Source organism: Harpia harpyja, chromosome Z (genome assembly GCF_026419915.1).
Source record: "Harpia harpyja isolate bHarHar1 chromosome Z, bHarHar1 primary haplotype, whole genome shotgun sequence".
Taxonomy (NCBI): Eukaryota; Metazoa; Chordata; class Aves; order Accipitriformes; family Accipitridae; genus Harpia; species Harpia harpyja.
Window position 1 is genome coordinate 101590544 of NC_068969.1, and position 7954 is coordinate 101598497.

Consider the following 7954-nt stretch of genomic DNA (forward strand, 5'->3'; position numbering starts at 1 on the left):
TGGAGACTGCAGCAGAGATGTCTGAGTGGGGATCCACTACTGCCACAGCATGAATCCTGCTCATAGATCCAAAGTTTCTCCTGAGCCAGGGCAGATTCCTCTAACCTGGGCAGGGACAGGGAAGACATGACTGCTGATCTCAATAATCAGATTATAACACTGCGGAGAGGGAAAAATTAGAGAGGAGGTCTGATTTAACTAACAAAACTTCTTGCTTTTTACTCTTCTGTTGGCATGTGGTGACCGATGTGACTCTCACTGTCTTCCAGGGGCCACACAACAGTCAGAAACTGTAGCTTGAAAACAGCTCTTCTAACAAGAGTGTTTATGTATAGCAGGGATTCAGAACAGGAAAGAGAAGAGAGGAGGTGGTGAAGGTCGATTATTAAATTTATCATATTAATCCTGTTCCTGCTGGTGACATATGCATAATCAATTACGTTAATTATTTTGCTGCTGCCAATGTTATGAATTCCATGTACAGGAACAAACATGCAGCTGGATTCCTTGTTTGCTTTATTATTTTTTTTCCTTTCATCTTTTCTTAATGACACCATGGGTTGGATTTCTAAACCCTCCCAGCACCAGCGTAACTGCGCTCTCTGACAGCTGCAACCAAATTCCTATTTGTCTAACTGCTAACACTTCTACCAGTGAAATGCTGACTAACTGCAGCAGGACCAGAATTGAAGTAGTTCAGGCTCTCCTAAAAATACCACTCTAAGAGATTACTGTAGGAAAATACACGATTCTTGGTCTGAAAGAGCCAATAAAGGTGACTTATTAGGGCCAGTATCAACAGATGAGGAACCTGAGGCAGGGAAGGAAACAGCTTTTTTGGTTATGTTGCAATTATAGGGGAGACCTAATTTTCCTGAGCCCAAGCAGATTGGTTGAACCTAAGTCTCATTGTTTAAAGTTATGACAAATGCCATTCTGTTCATGTCTTCGGTTTCTAACAAGACATCTCATCCTGCTTCAAAACTCTCGACTATTTGAGAACTATTCAAGGTAAGCTACAAGAACATCATCCCACTTCATATCACTGCGTCTCAGAGGAGGCATCTGCAGAACTGTGGCTGCTTGTTATTTCTATGACAAAGCTAGGACCATTTTCTTTGATTCTTTTTCTTTCTTGAAAGAGACAGCTGCTTGGCTCCACTGACAACAATGCAATTCTAAACTCCTGAGACTCCAGTTAAAACTAGATCGGTTTCCAAAACACACCAGAGGAAAAGGATTTGAATTTATTGTCATGAATATAAAGCTTGTCTCCCTAGGTGTGGCAGAACAGTGAGGAGAGAGTGTGCCACAGACAAGCCTTTCTGTCTAGCAGGGTGAAAGAGTGTCCTCCCAACAAAATGGAGACTGCAGTTAATGCTTTTCCCCTGGTGATATGTCTAGACATACAGGACCTGGCACTGGTGAGGCATGCATACTATTAGGAGTGGTGATCTAATAAAACAGCTGGCAAACTTTCTCTGCTGACTCTGCCTTGTGTCCAGCTCCCTTGTTTTCTGTGAGACACTTAGGACTTGATGTTCCCAAACTTGTGGCATCTCTCTCCATATCAGACGGCCAAATATGCAAAATTGCTTCTTCCTATTTTGTTTCAGTATTACCTGAGAATTGGACCTGGTAGTACTTTTTGTCTTATGACTACTCATTATTGGGATCTGCACAAAAACCAAGATGATGCGGTGAGCTATAGCAATTCGTGAATATGCTTTGCCTCAGCTCTGCCTAGCCCTTCAGCATTGGCTCAACTCCTTTCCTCTTGATGGGAATTACAGCAGACTCCTGGTGAGCTCAGAATACTTAACGTAACTCTTCAGTTCTCTGGCAGCATGCATGCTATCCCTCCCTTTTCCGAGTTGTGTGTGAGTAGACATGAACCCAGTCTTCACGGAGTGAGTGGAAAACATCTGTCTCTATGGGTATCAGCAAAATGTCACTCTGTAACTGCAGCTGATGCACCACTGATGGCCAAAAGCAGATTCGTAGCAATTGTGGAGATCAAAACAGCTGAGATGTTTGCAGATCTCAGCACAAAGCTGGGCTCAAAGAGGACAAAACATGATTTCAATGTCGAATTCACAGGAAAGCACTTACATAAAGAGAGCAATAGGTCTCTGTGTGTGCTCAGCATGGTGCATGGTGCTCAAGGCAATCAGGGGCAGGTTCCAGCCATAAGGAAATGTTGTTTCATTGAGTTATAATGACTGGCACGGGGTACTTTGGACCTGTTTAAAACCTAATCTTTAAGAACTTCCAGACATATTGAGGGATGAAAAGTCCAAGGACCACCAGGTAGTAAGACACTTTCTCTGGCTGAGGAGGTCTGAGCCCATGACACTGTCATGGTTTAAGCTGAGCTGGTAACAAAACACCACTAAGCCGCTCACTCACTCCTCCCTGCCCCTGGCCCTGATGAGCTGATGAGGAGAAAATACGAAGAAAAGCTCGTGCGTCTAGACAAGGACTGGGAGGGATCAGTCACCACTTATGGTCGTGGGCAAAAACAAGGCTCAACTTGGGGAAAAAACAAAATCAATTTAATTTACTACCAATCACATCAAAACAAGGATAATGAGAAGTAAAACCAAACCTTGGAACACCTTCCCCCCACCCCTCCCTCCCTCCCGCCTCAACTCCACTCCCGGTTCTCTCTCCCTCCTCCCCCCGGCAGCGCAGGGGGACGGGGAATGGGGGTTGGAGTCAGTTCATCACACGTTGTCTCTGCCGCTCCTTCCTCCTCAGGGGGAGGACTCCTCACACTCTTCCCCTGCTCCAGCGTGGGGTCCCTCCCATGGGAGACAGTCCTCCACGAACTTCTCCAATGTGAGTCCTTTCCACGGGCTGCAGTCCTTCAGGAACAGACTGCTCCAGCGCAGGCTTTCCCATTGAGTCATGGCCATCTTTGGGGGCATCCCCCTGCTCCAGGATGGGGTCCTCCCCGGGCTGCAGGTGGGCATCTGCTCCCCTGCTCCCCTCCATGGGCTGGGGGGGGACAGCCTGCCGTCTCACCACGGGCTGCAGGGGCATCCCCTCCTCCAGCGCACCTCCTCCCCTCCTTCTTCACTGACCTTGCTGTCTTGCATTGGTGTTCCTCTCACATTCCAATCCCACTACTCACTACCAGTTCCTCCTCCTAAATACGTTCTCCCAGAGGTGCTACCACCATCACTGATGGGCTCAGCCTGGGCCAGTGGCGGGTCTGACTTGGAGCCGGGGAAGCTTCTAGCAGCCTCTCACAGGAGCCACCCCCGAAGCCCCCTCCCCCACTACCAAAACCCTGCCACACAAACCCGAAACAATGAACTCAGAAAAATGAGGTACTAATATCAAGACCCAGAGCAGCTGGATGACAGCATCTTACTGGAAAGGAAAAGTGCCAACTGCAAGAGCTCTAAAGAATTCTAGAGCTTAAGTTTCGTATTTATTCACCATCCAGTCCCAGGAAGCTGCATATAGTCATGTTGGCCACTAGGAGAAATAGGTCAGCCTGAGATAAATCTCTCTACTCATTTCATGATCTGAAAGAAAAGACCTGATAGACCTAATTTAAATTGCAACTAGGTGAAATCAACCATGATAAGGCTTGTGTAGTGTATAGTAAAGGTAATGTAAAATGAAAATCAGATTCTTTATGCCTTGATGTACAAGATTTTTAGAGCCAAGGATCTAACATTAGGCTGAATAATTTTTTATCATTGGGCTTCAAAAACTTGTGTAATTTTACAGTTGTTAGCACCCAGTAATGTAGGTATTGTGATTTGTCTGCTTTATCCAGAAGAGCCAATTAGGCAATACAAACATGAATTGAGATATTTAATTAAAGTGCTTGTTTAAGTATCCAAATGGGCAAACCTCAGTCAAACATTTAAATGATATTAAAGACAATGGGCCAAACTATTTGTCATTCTCTTGTACTTGGTGACAAATCTGGCCCCGTTTGAGTCAAGCAGTACAAGAGCAAACTGTTCTAGCACTTCTCAAGGGAATAGCTGTCAGATATTTAGCTGCTTCTTAAAAGTACAAATTCCTTGTTGTTAACAGCTGTTTATTGGTTACCACCACAAGTGCAACATTATTTGGAATTTCTGAAATAGAGGGAGCAACGTCTATCATTCAGTTAAACCAGTGGAAAAATATAGTTTAAATATGCATACAAGAATATAAGAAAACAATCAGAAATACAACTGATGAAAATTGAGAAAATTTCTTGAAGTCACAAACAAAAATCATTTGAAGTCACAACACGAGGTAGAAAATCTATTCTTTCCAACTTTCATTTTTTTGGTAGAAGTTTGTTTAGATATTCTTTAGATATCTGTTTTGCACTTGATTTGGGAGATGAAATAGAAAAATATGGTAGCTTTTTATGGTGATAAGGACAGATTTAATTTCAAACTTTTGGTTTCCATTACTGTATGATAGTCTGTAGGTATCTTTATTTATGCTTCTCTATTTTCGATAGTGATCAAAGCAATAAAGCCAATCTAAAACTGTGTATGTGTAATCTCAACATATTAAAGACCTTTATTGTCTGAATCCATATAGTTAGAGATCAACAAGACATGCATGGGACAGCATGCATAGCAAGTGGCACTCCATGTGTTGATTCATATTCACACTGCCTTAATTAGCAGTTGGTGTTCTAGGTGTGAAATAGTATGCCTGTGCAGATTGTATAACATTCAGAAAATGATTCACTGAGTTTTGATATACATTCGTATTGCTACTTCCCGCATGCACTGCTTTTCCTACAGTGTTACAGAATAGCCTTTCCACAAAGCCGTAGATAGGATCCTATACAAAATTTAGGCATTTAGACACTTAAGATAAATGCTGAAATTCTTAAGACATTAGACACAGTCTCTAACTTGGAGCCAGTAACCCTTGCTAAGTACTTTTACAGACATACTTAAACATTGCCCTTCTTCTGTACTGGACTTAACTCAGCCAGTCTACAATAGCCTGGAGGAAAGCAAGAGCAATCACTGACCAGTTGGTGGCGTGGGATCTTGCCTCAGTATTAGATCACCTTGTTTTGTAAATACAAGCATTTTACAGGAAGATGAAGGGAGAAAAAGGGAAAAAAAGGAAAAAAAAAGGCGCAAAACTCAAACCGGAGTTCCCACCGGACTGGAATAATGTACTTTCCCAAAAGATCAATAACTGAAGAAAAAAATGTTAGCAGTCTCAGCTTGTATGTTGTTTTTACTACGATATGCGCTAATATGGGATAAAGCCCATGCAGCCTTTTGCATGCCTTGTCACGTTTGTTACAGACTAGAGCCTATAAAGGTCTGACCTCTCTTTAGAATTCAAAATGTAATTTTGAGGATTGGAGTCCTGTCATCCGCTTGGATATGGTTACAGGAACTGTTTTCAGCTATTTTATTGAATAGGAGCATTCTTACTATATATTCCCCATACATCTTAGAAATACTGGTAGGCTATTTCAGGCTTTTTGGGGGCTCAGGTAGCTGCATTATGGTCCCAGCTATCACTTGCTTCAAACACAGCCTACTGAGCAGCGTTAAACTCTTGGAACTGACCTTTTGTTTTTATTCACATTTGGTTTTGTATTTCTGTGACTTCTGCCAACTGTTCTTGGTTCTCTTGTGGTTTCTTCTGTGGCACCACTGAAGGCTTCTCAGACGTGAATCTACTAACTGACCTTCTACAGAAAACATTTTCAATAAAACAATGTCTGGCCCTGATGCTGATTATTTTTCTGCTGTGGGATATGGGAGGCAGACTGTTGGTAGACAAAATATGCCACAAAGTAAAAAGTTGGTGAGTTTATGTTAGTCAACGTCAAATACCTTTCAATGTTAGCATTTTTAAAGCTAAGGCCTCATTTTATTTTAGAACTGAAATTCAAGTCATTTAAAAGCCATGTTTGTGGAAGCTAATAGCTCTGAACTTGTTCTGTTTTTCTTTAAAAACAGGGGATGCCATTTCCATTTAAGCAGAACTGTAGGAAATCATATCAATACAGATGGGTACAAAGCCTGATGCTTGCTCGTCTCCCCTCCATGCTCTTTCTGTACATATGCCGAGGCTGTTAGGAACCGATGGGTCTGGTAGCAGAACACATGAAGTTCTGCTACAGAGAAATTGTGAGATGCCTCTACTATCTATTTTCCTCCTCCAATTAGAACAAAAAAAGTTGTACAGCAACATGATTCGCAAGCCTACTGATGCTGAGCATGAATTGTGATTCAAATTGGCATTTCTATGGGAATACTTCTCTTTAGATGATGTTCAGAAAGGGCATAATTAACACATCTGAATGCGGAAGTCAGGAAGTGAAAAATCTGGCACCTTTACACATTAATGCAGGCTTACTGAGGAACACTAGTACCTGCTTTTCCTGCATGTCTTTTAACATTAATTTATTATGTTTCTCTTAAAGCTTTATAGTGGTCAGTTAGGGCAGGCTGAAAGCTTTTCACATTTTCCACTCAAAGATGATCCTCATGAAAATGTTTGAAATTAAAATTCTAAATTACTGAAATAAAAATTATGTATTAGTTTTACTTTCCTTGTTTTGACTATTTTTCCATTTAAAATGTTATTTCATGTCATGCAAATTTTAACAGGGTAGATATTATAAGTAGTCCCTACGTTGCTTACCAGCCTATGTTTTGGCACTGGCTGAACAAATTACTTGGTTTTATCAAATTAAAAAACAAACAAAAAGATTCTTTATATTTCCTATGATATCTTTCAGAATTTTTCTTCCATAGTAGTGAACAAATGGGTTTTAATTTTTTACCCCATTAGGGTAGAGGGATGTTTTAAAATACAAAGATTTTCCATGGACCAGAATTTCTGTTTTCCAACTTTCTGTTAAATTAATGACTGTAATATAAGTAATACTGAATGCTTTCTGAATCAGGTTTAGGTCTGTTACTAAAAAAAAAATGTTTAACTTCCTGATGTCTGCACATTAAAAGATCTTTATATTGTTTCTGTATTTATCTATTTGCAAACACACTCAGAGGCTGCGCTTAGGGTAGGCAAGAGAAAGCATTTTAGCTGATATCATTCACTTACTTAGTCTGGAGAAGTGGGGAAAGGAGATGAAGGGATGGAAGTTGCCTGTAACCTTCCTCTTCAATCGATGATCTATCTTTCCATGCAAAAATACCCATCCAATTGCCACTTATCCAGGTTCATCTGTTTCTTTGAAGACAGAGTTGGAAAGCAAAGAAATAATCCGGTTGTAGTGAACAATAAAACAATATGGTCTTTGGTATGTAGAAAATACACAAAGCATGAATGGAAGGAAGGCTATGGGCCTAAATGCAATGTGAATGAATTAGTTGGCAGGACAAACTGGAGGACAGGTTATCTTGATAGCATTATTTCCATACATTCTGCATAGTATGTCTAAATACTTTGATGGTTTTAATATTTTGTACTAACCGTGGAAACTGGCTTGCTGCTAGATGACTGTAAAAGTGAGATTTGGTAAATAATTATGAGAAATCTTGTACTAACACTATCATTGAAACAATAGACAAAAGTATAGCCAAGCAATTAACTAGTAGAGGTAGTTACTCAGAAGTTTTGCAGTTCTTTTGCTCTTACGACTAGATGTTCCTGTACGCTAGATGATAACAATGTTGAAACTGACCACATGTGATTGAAACTGTGTTAAGTTTCAAGATCAAACAAGGACAAGAACAAAGACTTCAAGGGCAGCCAACAGAATCTCAAATGGGTCGGTGGTTGTAAAAGCGGCCCTTCGACTCAAATGAATTCTTCATTGCGCATGATTGGATGTAGGCAGTACTATGATAATCAGTTACAATAATTTTTATGCATATGCATACTAATCTGATTAATATGTAATTAGTTACTCCATATAAGCTGTTTGTGCTGAAGCTGTGGCATGCACGCTAGGTGGAATTATCCCGTGTATCCAGCGCTGCAA